The 15000-nt window shown below is 45.0% G+C and overlaps 1 protein-coding gene across 1 annotated transcript in view; it reads right to left on the reverse strand.

The window, feature by feature from the left end:
- LOC130377559 (RNA-binding Raly-like protein) overlaps nt 1–15000 on the reverse strand; it is a 55644-nt gene that overhangs the window by 39489 nt on the left and 1155 nt on the right. The window lies entirely within an intron of this gene.

Below are 15000 nucleotides of genomic sequence, written 5' to 3' on the forward strand. Positions count from 1 at the left end.
CACAGAAACTTTGTGGGCCTGGAAACCTTTTGGGATTAGCCAATGTAAGCTGAACTTCAGATTTCGTATTCTCTTCGTATATACATGTTAATAGGTTGGCTGTGAACTAACTAGATATGTGAATCTGTCTTCCCCCTACATTTCAAATACTAATGACTGCAGGGAAAATTTGGTGGTAACGCTTTTGGTGCTCAGTTGGTTTCAATTGAGGTCATGTCAGGTTATACCTCTATAGAGGTAGACACGGCTATAAACAGAAATCTCACTTTATTATTTGTTGAGGTTGAGAAACTTTCTGGTTGTGTAGACAGCAACAAAACTTGCTATCTGTACAGCGGTTTGGCCAAGAGGATTTATTACTCTGTCAGTGTCATTTCTGTACTGAGTGAAGACTGAGTGAGTCTTTACCTGCACATTCAATGATTGCGTCTCTCTTTGTTACGCGATAGGCCTCAGTGCACCATGCAGGCTTGCAGCTTGCAGAAAATGTGGCTACAGTTGCCTGCACATTGTTTAATACCTTCAGATGCAGTAGGCGTGGCGCCATGGCGGGAAACCGTTTGGCAACACCCTGATCCGACAGAAAATAGCTATTGCTGATCGTCGAGCTATTGATTGTTAACGCCGCGCTAACTATGAAGAAAGAGTAGAAAGGGAGCTGAGAAACAGCGGTCCAGTGCTGGACAGTAAGGGAATTAAAACGTATAACTCAGCTTTGTTTTTTTACGGTTGATAACAAGACTCCTGATAATATTTGAGATGTCTTTATGGAATTGGAGCATCTCTTTCAAATAAAAATTGCTAAACTACTGCAGGAAAGAAATCCATTATCACTATTTTTATACTATACATCATTCATCATATATATATATATATATATATATATATAATATCATTTTCAGAATGTGTTTTTCTTGCTCGTATGCAGGGCATTGTAAAAGAGTCCTGGGTCTTAAATGGTGCTGGGAGCATTAGCATGCTAACCACGCAGCGTCACGGCAGGGCTGCTGGTGTGTGTGTGTGTGTGTGTGTGTGTGTGTGTGTGTGTGTGTGTGTGTGTGTGTGTGTGTGTGTGTGTGTGTGTGTGTGTGTGTGTGTGTGTGTGTGTGTGTGTGTGTGTGTGTGTGTGTGTGTGTGTGTGTTTATTTGTGGCGGAGGGTTGTCGGGGGCGATTAAAGGGGTAGTTAACCCTTGCGTGACCTTTACTAGATAATGGACCCCTGGGGTGAGCAACGTCCCCCAGATATGAGTCAGCCCCGCAAGTCTGCGCAAACAACTGGATGTCCTGATTCACATCTGCACCCCCCCTTCCTCCCCCCTTTTCACCCCTCCTCCCTTCAAGCCAAAGCCTGATTATGTTGGCCGCGTGAGTAGGCAAATACATATACATCGGGGAGAGATGTACAGAAAGAGAGAGGGCAGGAGAGAGAGAGGGAGAGACATAGAGAGGGAGATGATGACAATTAGGCTAGAAGGGAATTAATTATAGAGGGAGAGGGACAGAGAAAGACAATTAATTATTGACGGAGGGGGAGAGTTAAGGAATGAGAGACATAAAGACAGAGAGTGTGAGAGAGAGGCGTGATAATGAATGAGAGACAACAAGCGATAGGGGGAGATAAAAATTCAATGATGGTGAGAGGATGAGAGAGAGAGAGAGAGAGAGAGAGAGAGAGAGAGAGAGAGAGAGAGAGAGAGAGAGAGAGAGAGAGAGAGAGAGAGAGAGAGAGAGAGAGAGAGAGAGAGAGAGAGAGAGAGAGAGAGAGAGAGAGAGAGATCCATGATATTCCAGAAAAGACCAAGATGTCTGGGAAACACATTGCACTTCACAATAGGAACACATGAAAAAGAAAACTGTTTAGAATATAATTATTTAGGCCTGAAAATAAGTTCCACTGGAAGATTAAATCCAGCAGTCAATGAAGTGTGAGAGAAAGCACGCAGGGCTTTTTATGCAATCAAAAGACAAATTTACATTCAGATTCCAATTCTAATTTGGCTCAAACTACTTCAAGCAATTATTGAACCCATCCCTCTATATGGAAGTGAAGTGTGGGGCCCACATACAAACCAACTTTTTGACCAATGGGAAAAACATCCAATTAAAATCGCAAACACTGAATTTGGTAAAAGCGTTCTGCAGGTACACAGGACAACCACTAACAACGCCTGCAGAGCTGAATTAGGCCAGTATCCCCTGCTATTAAAAATCCAAAAAACGATCAATTAAATATTGGCTACATCTTAAACAAAGTGACCCCAACTCCTTCCAGCACAAAGCCCTGCAAAGCCAAGAGATGAAGTCCCCTCACTCAGCTGGTACTGAGTCTCTGTCCACAGACAGGTTCCCCCTCCGCTCTGCCTCAGGACCAGTCGGAGAACATATCAATTAGACTCAACTAAATGAACACATCAGAAACAAACCTACCTCACCCATTGGAACACTAAAACACGCACACAGAGCAAAATGCAGTCTTATCTAGCCCTAAACTGACAGTTCACTGTTGCCCCCTACCTGACCATAGAAACAGGCCGACATAAGAAATCATGGCTGCCCAAAGACGGACGGCTGTGCCAGCAGTGTGAAGAAGCTGCTGTAGAGACCGAGCAGCACTTCCTCCTCCACTGGCCCAAATTCAAACCCTTATCAACTCCCGTGTAGACCAACTAAAAATATTAATGGGAGAGAGAAAAGAGAGCGCTGTCATCGCAGGACAGTTTATTTCAGCTTGCCACAACATGAGAGGATGACATGATTCTACACAAGGCCTCACTGTTTTATTTTAATGAATATTCGTAACCTATAATGTGTTTGATGTAGCTTCTCTTTACATTCATTTCAATTTATTATAATATTGCTATTATTTCTATATGTACATATGTACATCTGTATGTTACGTTATATTGTTATAGGTTGTTATATGTACATATTGTTACAACTTTCTCTTTTGTAATTATAAATAATATTTGTAACACTGTAATGATTTGGCAACGCTGTTTGGTTTACCACAATAGTCATGCCAATAAAGCTGAGAGAGAGAGAGAGAGAGGGAGAGGGGGAGAGGGGGAGAGAGAGAGAGGGGGAGAGGGAGAGGGAGAGAGAGGAAGAAGGGGATGAGGTAGAGGGGGAGACATAGAAAGAGAGGGTAGATTTCCCCACAGGGTTTAAGTCATAAGGTTTTCACTGAGAAAGGAGTGCAACAGAGAGACATATACATATATATAGAGAGAGGGAGAGGAGGAAGAGACAAAGCAAGATAGCTACACATATAATAGATGAAGAGAGAAAGGGAGAAAGAGAGAGGTGGACCAACACTGTGATGATGATCGTATGAACAGAAGGAGAGAGTAATTACCACTGCATGTGTAACACTAGAGTTTAAATCTCATTCTTCCTGAGAACATGGAAGCTCTGCCTCCGTGCAGAACATTGATCTCTCGCTCTCTGGGGTGTTTGGCCTCGGAGCAGAGTCAACGCGCCACACACGACGCCAGGGAACCAATGGCAACGCATTGAGTTGTTACATCATAAATGGAAGCGGAATGTTACATCACACATCCTGCCTAATTTTTCTTGGTTTCGGAATGAAAAAATAACCCGAAAAAAACGAAGGAGTTTGTTTTTCGGGAGAGAGATTTTGGAATATAAGCAGGGATATTATTCGAAACAACTTACGATGGAGTATTTGTCTTTTTTTTGTCTAACCCATCGGGAATCTCTGTCTGCTGCCAAGTCTTCCACGCGCAACCTCTACCATTAGTGGAGTCAGTGTTGGAAATGTTTGGTCGCTTTAAACTATGAAAAAGTGAAAAAATGCAGAATAGCAAGACTGCCTGTCCTAAGGGCAGCAGTCTGGGGATGGGATTCAGTTTCATCGATGGTTGTCTAATACGTCAGTGGTTCCTAAACTTTGTTGGCCCATGACCCTATTTTAAGCTTGTCGAAAGATTCTTCCTATCTGACTTTAACTTTTGAAAAATAGCCAGAGCTTCTAAATTGTTTTATCTCTGTGCTTGAACATGTAAGTACCAACAACACTAGCAGACAGTTATTAAGTAATTCATGACCTTTGATTTCCGAATATACGGTATGGTCATAACCTCAGGGACCTTGTATTAACCTTAAATAAATGTATTCATGTAACTACGTTATTATATATTCATCATTTTCTGAGAGCATAATCAAACATTTGTAGCTTGTAAATCAATCATCTCCCACTACCACATCTGCATATGAGGCGTGTCTACATCAGGTGTACGGGTGTGTCTCAACACCTTTGGTGAGGTCACATAGCTAAACAGTTCGAAAACTTCTGTCTGTGATGTCACAAACCACGATTGTTTGAACAATGCATTTGTGAGGTCACAAAGCAAGATCATTACAACAACGTCTTTTGGGAAGTCAAGATACAAAATTGTTAGAACTATTCCAGAATTTGTGTTTTTTCACAGAGTCACATATTAACACAATCACACCCGCATGTCGGTCACTCTAGCAGCTTGCCGATGTCTGACACATACCTCACACACTCTCTCACACACACACACACACACACACACACACACACACACACACACACACACACACACACACACACACACACACACACACACACACACACACACACACACACACACAGAGACAGACAGCAGGGGTAAGCGGTGAATGTGTGCTGGGAGACTAATCTGAGGTGCAGGCTCATTACCCCTGGCTCAAACCGCCCGGACAGCCGCCAGCAGAACCTCCTAGACCTCCCTCTGGACCTAATGGAGCGGTCCTGTAGATCTGTCTCAACATCCCCACACCAGCCATCCATACATAGAGCCTTTACATATTTATTCATCATATGCGGTTCATATAATATAATATCATTCGGCCTGTTATATAGGCTTAAATATTTCTGCATCCTTCAATTCAAAGGAAAGTATTACTGGGTAGTGTGTTTGTGTGTGTATTTTTGGTGTGTGTGTGTGTGTGTGTGTGTGTGTGTTTGTGTGCATGCGTGTGTGTGTATGTGTGTTTGTGTATGTGTGTGTTTATATGGTGTGTGTGTGTGTCTGTGTATCTAAAAATAAAATCACCTGTGCTCATTCCCTCTCTCTCTCTGTCTCTGTCTCTGTCTCTCCCTCTCTCTCTCTTTCACTCTCTCTCTCAGTCTCTGTCTCTCTCAGTCTCTGTCTCTCTCTCTCTCCCTCTCTCTCTAGCACTCGCTCGCTCTCTCTCATGAAATATTAATGGCCATCTGAATCTGTACAGCTTAGTAAGGCTGTTGTGTTACCAAAAGCTGTCGAGAGAGAGAGAGAGAGAGAGAGAGAGAGAGAGAGAGAGAGAGAGAGAGAGAGAGAGAGAGAGAGAGAGAGAGAGAGAGAGAGAGAGAGAGAGAGAGAGGAGAGAGAGAGAGAGAGAGAGAGAGAGAGAGAGAGAGAGAGAGAGAGAGAGAGAGAGAGAGAGAGAGATCTCAACCAACTCTGTATGAACATTACAACAACATGTCATGTGATTATCACATCAGGTGTGTAGACTAATCTCCGAGGCGAAAACGATTCCCTGAGGATGCACAGCCAACACCCACATAATGACCAATACAAAACACATACACACATATACACATGCACACAGACTCAAAGACCCATAGACACACATTCCTTTCAATACACATATAAATGTACAAGCACTGCACATGGGAGGTATGTATGAATGTAAGTTAGTTCTATTTATTTGTCGCATACACAATTGTACAGGGCAATGCCTAGTGAAATTCTTATGTACCAGTCCGGCTGTAATAAGATTATAATAATGATTGGGTTGTCACTGGGTGGTGGGCTAAGTGACATTGTGTGTGTGTGTGTGTGTGTGTGTGTGTGTGTGTGTGTGTGTGTGTGTGTGTGTGTGTGTGTGTGTGTGTGTGTGTGTGTGTGTGTGTGTGTGTGTGTCTGGGCAACAGGATTACCATCTTACAAACAAACAATACTTTTGATCACAGTTCGCCAGATGCAACCGTTCATGAAAGTATTGCTTTGTGTTAATATTTAAATGATGCACCACTAGCTATCCATTCATTCATTTCACAGTTAACGGCAGCTTCATAATGGTTGTTTTAGCAAAACAGAATCTCAGCATAACTTGAGTACAATACAATATGATGCAATACAATAGAGCGAAACAGAACAGAATATAATAGAAGACAATGGAGTGCAGAGCAGAGCAAAGCAGAATACAGTTCAATCGAATAGTATAGTATAGACTAGAAATATGTGAAGTGAGTTTGCAAACAGTAGCCTGTGCTTCTTCCTCGGTGGGTGTGCACGCTGCTCCTGGTCAGTGTGAGTGTTGCCCCTCGTTAATGTATGCAGATATCCATGCTCCTCCTGTGTGTGTGTGTGTGTGTGTGTGTGTGTGTGTGTGTGTGTGTGTGTGTGTGTGTGTGTGTGTGTGTGTGTTGGCATGCGTGTTGGCGTGCGCTCTGTTTCAGGTCAGTATGTGTGGGTGTGCAAGGTGGGTTAGGTCAGTGTGTGTTGGCATGCTCGCTGCTCTGTGTCTGGTCTGGTGTGATTAATGAGAGAGCAGACAGACGAGCTGAGTGCATTCTAATCACCACCAAGGACGAGAGACACCGGCTAAGATTAGGAGAGAGAGAGAGAGAGAGAGAGAGAGAGAGAGAGAGAGAGAGAGAGAGAGAGAGAGAGAGAGAGAGAGAGAGAGAGAGAGAGAGAGAGAGAGAGAGAGAGAGAGAGAGAGAGAGATGGACAGAGTGGTATAGAAATAGTAGAGAGAGGGAGAGAGGGATAGGGGTATAGGGAGAGAGAGAGAGAGAGAGAGGGGGTATAGACAGAGTAGAGAGAGAGAGACTCATGTCAAGGGAGGGAGGGATGGATGGAGAAGCGTGAGAGGGGGAGGCTGATAATGAGACGGTGAAGTTGAAGAAATGAAGGAGGGAGAGAGAGGTTATATTTGGCAGACCGGAGGTTGACTTACGTTTTATTTAAATCCTCTTTTCAGCAGGTTTTATTCCTGACGCCTCCTCTCTCTCTCCGACCAGACAGACGTGCTCTGCTTACACTGGAGCAGTGTGTGCTAGTGTGTGTTTGTGGCGGAGTATGGGACTCTGTGTGTGTGTTTGTCTGTGTTGACTGTGTGTGTGATTCAGTTTCTGTCTGGACGTGTAGGTATGCTTGCGCATGAAAGTATGTGTCTGGGTGAGTTTGTGTGTGTGTGTGTGTGTGTGTCTCTATTTGAGTGTTTGTGTGTGTGTGTCTGTGTTTGTATGTCTGTTAGTATATTTCTGTATGTGTGGCTGTGTGTGTGTGTTCGTGTGTGTGTGTGTGTATGTGCGGTAGTATGTGTCTGTCTGTGTGTTTATGCGTGCGTTTTGCATGTGGACTGTGTGTGTGTGTGTGTGGGGGGGGTATGTTTGTCTGTGAAAATATGTGTCTATGTACGTGTGTGTCTATTTAAGTGTTGTGTTTCATGTGTGTATGTGTGGGCATGGTAGAGTGTGTTCCACTGTGTGTTTTAGTGTGTGTGTGTAATCTTTTCAGTATTATTATATTATAGGTACATAGCAAAGGCATTCGTGACCATCCATACTGATGAACACACACACACACACACACACACACACACACACACACACACACACACACACACACACACACACACACACACACACACACACACACCACACACACACACACACACACACACACACACACACCGTGTCAGCCTCAGGTCCTGACCAAGAGAACAGGACATAAAAGCAGAGGGGGGGGGGGCCTTGAGGGGTGAAGGGGGGGGGGGGGGGGGGGGAGTTTGGGGTCCTGCCAAGTTTCACTCCAGCGGATCAGGGAGCATTGGCGGGGGGCCCGGCTCCACACTGCGGCCCCTCCAGGGCCCCAACCCCCCCCCCCCCTGCATTTACATCACCCGATCAAGAGGTCTCTGCTCCATTACAGGGGTTTCCAATGTCCAGGTCGCGACCCCATACTGGGCAGCACCCTCTCCTTCGGAGCGGTCCGCCAGAAGGCTACAGCCGACGTGTGTTCATCATGGCTTCTCGTTTGAATGAAAAGGGGAATATTGCTTTGTGGACAACGTGGCGGAGTAATGTTATCCACGTTGCTTATTTTGAGACGGTAATGAGGATGTTTTGCTTGTTTTACTGCACAAAAATATCGCCTCACAAACAACCAACAAATGACGTTGCTAATTTGTTCAATGACTTTTAGGATTTTTAGGTCACCTGTCCAGCCATTGATTTGTTTGCGGGGTCTTTCATTCATTCATCCATATATTCATTTGGTGGGCATATTTCACTGCGCAACAATGTCTCAGAGGGGATGCTCCTTATTAAATCAAATAAAATTAAATCAAATCAATTGATAGACCACCTATAAAAAAATAATGGCAGTTGACCAAAGTGCTGTACCATTAAAGGAGCCATAAACAACATACAAATCCGAAAGCAACAAAGAAATGTAACTCAGATACTCTGTTACATGAGAAGGGGTTTCAGGACAGGATTTAAAAACAGGCAAGGCCAGCCAGAGTTTGTGGGCTTCAACTATAAATGCACGACCTCCCCGATGCCTCAACCTCGATCTCCAGACCACTGAAAGCAACAGGTCAATGGTCCTGAGTGACCTTGATGGGACGATGGTTATAAAAGGTCAGAGAGAAAGTTTTGAACTAGCCCATTTAACACTTTGCAAGCAAAAACTAAAACCTTAAAATCAATGAAAGACGTATGGGAAGCCATTGAAAGCAGGCTAGTACGGGGATATTGTGCCCTTGCATGCATGTTCCTGTTGGAGGAGAGCAGCATTCTGGACCAACTGCCATTGTGAGAGGGAGGCCAGACTAGCGCCAGAAAGAAGGAGGCTACAGTAATGAAGTCAGGGTGAGATGGAAAGCATGTATAGCGATTCAAAATCATTAAGCGTTATGAAGGACTTGACCTTGGATAAAAGCCTCAGCTGGAAGGAGCTAGATTTGAGCACTGATTCGATCTGTTTTTCCAATTTAAAATGAGGGTCCATTATCACAGCCAGCGTCACAGTGGGTGTTGCAAATGGTTCCAGGGAACACAGGTCAAGCTGAGGGATATAACAGGCTATATGGACCAAATATCAGGACTCCAGTTTTACTCTCAATAAAGTTTAAACAATGCTAGGCCGACCAAACTTTGATGTTCTTTAAAATAGTTTGCATCACCTCGTTTCAACGACAGGTAAATTTGTGCATCATCCACATAGCAGTGGAAAGAGATGCCATATTTTCTAAGAGTGGTCCCTAAGGGGAATAAATAAAAGAGAAAATAGGATGGGCTCGAGAATGGAACCCTGAGGGACTCTGCACGTCATAGGCGGAGCGGCCGATACAGATTCGCCCAGGCTGACAGAAAAACTTGTGTCGGACAAGTAAGACCTGAACCACTTCAGAGCAGTAGCTTTAATGCCAACACGATGCTCCAGGTGAGGAACGAGGACACTCTGGTCTACTGTGTCGAATGCAGCGCTGAGATCTAAAAGCACGAGGATGGCAGAGTCTTCTGAGTTATTAACTAATAAAATATCAGTATCACATTTTTTAATTGCAGTGCAGAGTTCTGTGAAGGGTTTTAAATCTGGAATGGAACCCTCAAGAATGCTATGTTTGTCTTGAAAGGATTTCAGCTGAATAAATAACATAGGAGTTTAGAAATTAGTCTTAATGTGCAGGGGTCTAAAGCTCCATGATTGGATTTTTTAATTAATTAATTAGTTAGGGTTAGTACAACACCTGGAAGGAGACTGCTTTTAATAATTTTTTGGATGTGTGTTTAAGTAGTTCCACAGATCACTTTGAAAAATCGAGGAAGGGCAAATGACCAATCATTCCCTCTAAAAGAGACAGAGATACATGCTCAAACTGGTTAAAAACAAGTTTGACCTGTCCATGACTGCCAAGTGGCAGTCGTGGAGGGGTCATAAGATGAGTGCTCTAATAAATGCAATCTTGTCAACAAAGAAGATAAGAGAAAAGAGAACAACCCCAGTGAATCTTATGGGATGGCAGAGGGATTGGAGTTGGCATGCCTACAATATGCTGACTAGACACAATCTCAAGGCTTAGAGATACAGTACCCCTCCCCCCCCGACACACACACACACACACACACACACACACACACACACACACACACACACACACACACACACACACACACACACACACACACACACACACACACACCCTGTATCATCCCTCTCTTCTTCCTATTACACACTCTCTCTCCCACCCTGTGAATATGCTCTCTCTCTCATCCTCTCTGTAAATACTATCTCTCAGCATCTGTGTCTATAATCTCTCAGTCTTACTCGGTGTCTATAGTCTCTCTCTCTCTCTCTCTCTCTCTCTCTCTCTCTCTCTCTCTCTCTCTCTCTGTCTCACACTCCGTTTGTGTTCATAATCTCTCTCTCTCTTCCTGTGTTCATACACTCTCACTCCCACAATGTGCGTATTCTCTCTCTGGCTCTCGTGTGTTCCTGCCCTCTCTCTCTTTCCAACAACAATGTGTGTGTACTTTCTCTCTCGCCATGCAGCCTCTGCTGCTGTTTGTTTGGTGCCTCCTGTGCAGCGCGTGATTCATCATCCTGGCTCCTGAAATGACGATTGATTGCGACGCCTGCTCCTTTTAATCCTCTGAGGGGGCCGGGTCTGTGTGTGTCTGTGTGTGTGTATGTGTGGCTGTGTGTGTGTCTTTGTGTGTATGTGTATGTGTGTGTGCCTGTGTGTGTCCGTGTGTGAGTGTCTGTGAGTGTACGTCTGTGTGTGTGCTTTTTTGTATATGTGTGTGTCTGTGTGTGAGTGTGTGTGCATACATGTGTTTGTGTGCGTGGGTTTGTGTGTGTGTGTGCCTGCATATATGTGTGTGTGTGTGTGAGTGTGTGTGTGTGTGTTATTTCCGAGGTTGTTGTCCTGCTATCACGATGTGGCTTGCGGTTGGTGATCCATCACACACAAGCCGCTCGCTGCGCTCATTAACATCACAATGCCTACAGGAAGTGGAATGTTTCCAGACAGGAAGTGGAATGTGTCAGGACAGGAAGGAGCAGTGTCCAAACAGGAAGTGGAATGTGTCCGGACACAAATTAATACTGTCAAGAACAGAAGTAGAATGTGTCCGGGCAGGAAGAAGTAGTTTCAAGACAGGAAGTGAATGACCCCATAAATTAAGTGTCCAGAGAGGAAGAAAAAGCAGACAGACGTAGCAATGAAGTAGGATGTGTAACAGAATCATCTGTCTCAAACTCTTTTGCACCCTACAGCTGTAGTTGGCTCTCTCACTCTTTTAAATCATTATATTCAAATCTCTCTCTCTCTCTGGCTCTGGCTCTGGCTCTGGCTCTGCCTCTGCCTCTCTGTGACATTACTCGTGACACTCTCTCTCGAACCAGAGGCTTCCCATCAGCCTCTGCCAATCAGGTCACCCACCTCCTGGCGACACCACCGAAGAAGAAGATTTGAGATTCTGTAATTCCCATCACAGCGCCGCCGGCAACGGCAACATCAAAGAACTCTATTTGATTATTATTACCAACTCATCAAGTATTCCTGGGGAAATAAATATATAAACGAAAGGGAAGATCTCCAGGCCCAGCTGTTTGGTATTCACGGCGCGTGCAGGTGCTTCGAATTCTCCAGGTCTGAAGATGCCGCCACTGCAGAGCCGTTGATTCCGAGGCCTAGTGCATGCTGGGAGCACTCGGAGCGAAATTACTGTTAGACTTTGTCCATGGCAACCCGCCGTGGCCAATGAAGGGAAGAGCAGAGCACAACCGCCCACTCACGCAAACACCCCCTACACACACACACACACAGACACACAGACACAGACACAGACACACAAACATGCACACAAACACATATGTACACATGTACACACATACACACACACACACACACACACACACACACACACACACACACACACACACACACACACACACACACACACACACACACACACACACACACACACACACACACACACACGCATCAACACACATCCACACCTAGGCCCTCCAAATCCCATATATGTGCGCACTCATACACATCTGGAGAGGTATCTGTGGATGGGGCCGAACACACATCCCCTCAGATGTCTGAGTTATGTGAATGCCACTCTTGTTTGGCCGTCTCCATGGATACACCAAATGACATACAGGATGGAGAGAGAGAGTCTAAGATGAGGATGAAAGGAAAGAGAGGGAGAAAGAGAAGAGAGAGAAAGAGAGAGAGGTAGTGAGACTATAGAGAAGAACTCTACACTTCTACACGCTGTAGGTTACATATTCGGGAGAGTCTCTCACCCGAGCCCAACAACCAATGAGAAGATGACATGGCTTTAAACCCCCCCACCCCCCATGACCAGAGTGTGACTCAACAGGAAGACATATTGTAATTCAATCGCCCCAGGGTGCCTCTTGTTGCGCTAAGTTACGCAGCACTTCTGCATGTGTCTTGGACCCACTTGACCCTAAACCCTGCGTCTTGTCCCCCCATGCACATGTAAAATGCAGTGAAGTGCATGTCAGTGAAGTGAATGTTGCTGGAGCTCATGTTACTGAAGTGCATGTTGCTGAAATTCATGTTGGTGAAGTGCATGTTGGTGAAGTGCATGTTGCTGAAGTTCTTTTTGATGAATTGCATGTTGCTTATGCACATAATAAAATTAGGAAAATACAGAGCAGGATAGTCTAGTAGTGGCTAGGCTGTTTGGCTTCCAACCAAAAGGTTCTGTGTTGGATCCCAATTGTCCACAACCTACCTAAACGCATTGTTGAGCACAAAACACCTCACCCCCTAAAACCTGCACCTCAATGACGTGGATCTGACTTCCGCATGAGTCACTGTGCATTAAAGCAGCTGACATAATAGGATATAGAAAAATAGTTGGGATTAGGATATACACCATAATAGTTCCTCTTGGTTTGCGATTTCGTCCATCTCAGTTGGAGCCAGAGTTTTATAACAGTGTACTGAGAGACTACACAGAAGTTTGTACATCGAAGGCGACGCAAGGTTGAATGAGTTCCTCGTTCGTTCCGTCCGAGCGCACAGGGCGAGTCCTGATAACTTTATTTCCGCAGACCTTCACGGCCATTATGGTCTCAAAGGGCTTCACAGACCCTTAGTCGAGCGGCAGCCACCTACTTACCCTAAGACCTCTGAAAGGACAAAGAGAACACCCCGAGGGAGGACGACCAGAGGGATTTGTCCTTGAAGGGACGGGTAGGTGGTGCACCCGGCACGGCGGGACCTGTGTAAAGGGCATTCTCCCCGCTCACAGGCGGTGTCTGTTCGATCGTTTCCATCCCCTCTCCGAGCGAAACACAAAGAGAAAGGGCCGTCGGTTAGAGTGCGGGGTGAGGCCGTCCTTCATGTCAAATCAAGAATGTGTTTTCCAGCGGAAGGAAATCAGAGTCAAATTGTCAGCAAGGTCGGGTGTGCGTTGAGTCTTAAATGATTAAGATGTTTTTGGTTGCGTTTGACCTTTCAAATCACCGCTACCAAATGCAGGCCAAATTGGGCGAAAAAGCAAACAAAGAAATAACGGGAATGAAAACGAACAGCCAATCAACAAACAAAGAGAAATGGTGAAATAGTTTAGAGAAATCACCTCTGCAAACTGAACATTAATTAAAGTGAAATGACAAAGTAAAGGGAATTTATATATTTATATGTATATATAACAAAGGACTTTTTCATGACTGAACAAATGCTTAACATTTCCCATTGTCCCTAGCAAATCACAAATATTTGACATCACATAAAGCACATTTTGTAGCAAACATGTATTTTGAGTTCCTAAGAGGCCACGTGATAAAACCTTCATCAAAGTCCCAACTATCGGCCCATTATTCTCCTACATTTGCCTCTTTGCTCTCTGAAATCACAAACTGTAAAATAACAGGGCGGTGTGTTTGAATAAAACTCTCCTGGCTGCAATCTGCGTTATTATACATTCATGAACCTTCTGTCCTGCTTAACAAATCTCCAAAACAACTATCTCGTCTCTTCTTCTCCTTCTTTGAGGCGACGGCATTTTTCAAAGCTTCTGATTAAAGTCCCCCTAAAAAACGTTTTCCTTTCTTTTCTTTATTAAAAGCTACGACCTGGAGAGGATGGACAATGTTTGGCTCGGTCATGCACTGGTGTCGTTACAATAACTGTTGAGGCTTTTCCCATTCTGGGTTCTGTGATGGCTCGTGATGGTCTGTTTTGATACCGGCCAAAACCGTGTCTTCCACAGACAGAACCGTGTCGACGTGTCGACGGACGTGAATCCTTTTGAAAGCGACCGGGGGCCGACCGCTCATGCGGCTAGCATGCTACGGCGCTACTTTAATCCAAGCTAATTGGTCGGAGCCGGGCGCTTACCCTGCTATTAGCCATGTAAGCAATACGCTGTAGTGCCGCGGGTTTGATTTCAGCCTGTGTTCCGATGCAAAACGTCATTCCACCTCCCTTGTTTTACCCCACTTCCCTGTCTCTCTTCCCTCTCTACTCTCCTACATTCCTGTCTCTCTTCCCTCTCTGTCCATAAAGTCTGTCGAGCCCGGACACACTTTTTTTGTAACTCACATAGCACAACCTGAGTGAGTTGTTAAGCATTCTTTACAGGAACATTAATGACAAAACACAAACCAATCAACCTCTCCACAGACCTAGCCCTGTTGGGGAAGTGCAGTGTGTAGATCTCGCAGTGTACCTCGGCCTATCAGCAAGGCACGCCATTGGCGTGGTGCTATTTCGGTTCGGCAGCAGCGTCGAGGACTTTGACATACTTTCATGGGAGTTGGAGTGGCTCTCTGGTACACGCTGGAATCAAACTGTGCTCGCGCTGGGCGCGGTTTGCGTTAATGGATACCACTGGGAATTCTTTCTTTCCCCCCTCTCCCACCAAACAGCGGAGGACAACAGCACACACACTTGAGCGTTCAACAGCCAAGGGAGCG

Source organism: Gadus chalcogrammus, chromosome 23 (assembly GCF_026213295.1).
Source record: "Gadus chalcogrammus isolate NIFS_2021 chromosome 23, NIFS_Gcha_1.0, whole genome shotgun sequence".
Classification (NCBI taxonomy): Eukaryota; Metazoa; Chordata; class Actinopteri; order Gadiformes; family Gadidae; genus Gadus; species Gadus chalcogrammus.